The sequence below is a fragment of the Artibeus jamaicensis genome, unplaced genomic scaffold (genome assembly GCF_021234435.1).
Source record: "Artibeus jamaicensis isolate MK-2021 breed Jamaican fruit bat unplaced genomic scaffold, CSHL_Jam_final scaffold_1689, whole genome shotgun sequence".
NCBI lineage: Eukaryota > Metazoa > Chordata > Mammalia > Chiroptera > Phyllostomidae > Artibeus > Artibeus jamaicensis.
The window spans coordinates 7,050,014-7,052,202 of NW_026522029.1; the positions used below are offsets into that span (position 1 = coordinate 7,050,014).

A 2,189-nucleotide genomic window follows, 5' to 3' on the forward strand; every position below is an offset into this window, starting at 1 on the left:
CACCAGGTTAGGGAAGTTTTCAGCCATTATTTTTTCAAACAACTTCTTTATCCTTTACTCACTCTCTTGTTCTTCTGGTACCCTTGTGATGCAGATATTGTTACACTTGATTTTTGTCCCAGAGGTCCCTTAGACTTTCCTCATTTTTTAAAATTTTCTTTTTATAAGCTCTGTTTGTGTGCTTACTGTTATCTTGTCCTCTAAATCACTGATTTAATCCTCTGCTTCATCTAACCTTTTGTTGAGTGCTTCTAGTGTATTCTTCATTTCAGCTATTGTATTCATTTCTTCTTCTTCTTCTTCTTCTTCTTCTTCTTCTTCTTCTTCTTCTTCTTTCTTCTTTCTTCTTTCTTCTTTCTTCTTCTTCCTGGGTACAGTAAACTTCATTGATGGTGCGTGACAAGTTAGGCTCCCTGAGCCCTTTCCCTCTTCAGGGGGTCTAGGATGGAAAATGGAGGTCAGGAGATTCTGAGTTGGGGAATCAATTTGGGGCAAAGACTCCCCAGAGGCTGAGGGCTTTTTTTCTTGTCTCTGGAGCTGGTGATCTATGAGGCTTTTACTCCTTGGAGGCCATGTGGACCATAAGGTCCACCACCTTGTTGCTGTAGCCAAATTCATTTTCATACCAGGAAATGAACTTGACAAAGTGGTCATTGAGGGCAATGCCAGCCCCGGGATTGAAGTTGAAGGAGTGGGTGTAACTTAAAGTTTAAGTTAAACTCCTGATGACCAGGAGACAACCTGGTCATCAGTATAGCCCAGGATGCCCTTGAGGGGGCTTTCTGGTGACTGCTTCACTACCTTCTTGATGTCATCATATTTGGCGGCCTTCTCTAGACAGCAGGTCAGATCCACAAGCAACACATTGGGGGTGGGGACATAGAAGGCCATGCCAGTGAGCTTCCCATTCAGCTCAGGGATGACCTTGCCTGCAGTCCTGGCAGTGTCAGTAGAAGCAGGGATGATGTTCTGGGAAGCTCCTTGGCCATCAGGCCACAGCTTCCCAGAGGGGCTATCCAGTGTCTTCTAGGTGGCAGTGATGGCAAGGACTGTGGTCATGAGTCCCTCTATGATGCCAAAGTTGCCATGGATGACCTTGCCCAGGGGACCCAAGCAGTTGGTGATGTAGGTGGCATTGCTGACAATTTTCATGGAGTTGTCATACTTGTCATGGTTCACACCCATCACAAACATGGGGGCATCTGCAGTAGGGGCAGAAATGATGACCTTCTTGGCTCCCCCCTTCAAGTGAGCCCCAGCCTTCTCCATGGGAGTGAAGACATCAGTGGACTCCACAACACATTCAGCACCAACATCACTGCATTTGATGTCAGGATCTCAGTCCTAGAAGATGGAAATGGACTTTCCATAATGTCAAGTTTCCCATTCTCAGCCTTGACTTGTCATGAGTAGAATGCCTTTGAACTTGTCATGAGTAGAATCATGCTGGAACATGTAGACCATGTAGTTGAGGTCAATGATAGTATCAATATCCACTTTGCCAGAGTATAAAGCAGCCCTAGTGACAAGGTGCCCAATATGACCAAATCCATTCATTCCAACCCTTCCCATCATGTCTCATGTTCAAGGCTGTCTGTTGAACAGGAGGAACAGAGAGCCTATTGTAGTAATTTCTGACTGGCCTTTTTTGAATGGCTTCTATGTCTTTTTTTAATGCTTACTATCTCTATGTTTTATTATCCATTTTTATCCATCCCCTCCCCCCTAAGGTCCTTGAGCATTCTTATAACCATTGTTTTAAGCTCTGCATCTGGTATTTGGGTTGCTCCCATTTTATTTAATTCTTTTTCTGGGGATTTCTCTTTTTCTTTCTTTCTTTTTTTAAAAGATTTTATTTATTTAGAGAAGGGAAGGGAGGGAGAAAGAGAGGCAAACATCAATGTATGGTCGCTTCTCGTGCGTCCCCTCCTGGGGACCTGGCCCACAACCCAGCCATGTACCCTGGCTAGGAATTGAACCAGGAACTCTTTGATTCACAGGCTGATGCTCAGCCACTTAGCCACACCAGTTAGGCTCTTTTTCTTTCATTTGGGACATATTCCTTCATCTCCCCATTTCTCTCTGTATATTAGGTAGATTTGCTATGAGTCCCAAACATGTAATGATGGCTTTATGATGTAGGTGTCTTGTTGGGATTAGTGGCACAATCTTCTAGATCATCTGAGCTC

At 44.3% G+C, this 2,189-nt stretch overlaps 1 pseudogene; it reads right to left on the reverse strand.

Annotated features, from left to right (window-relative positions):
- Positions 1–556: 556 nt before the first annotated feature.
- LOC119054580 (glyceraldehyde-3-phosphate dehydrogenase-like) lies at positions 557–1,572 on the reverse strand (annotated as a pseudogene).
- Positions 1,573–2,189: the final 617 nt, after the last annotated feature.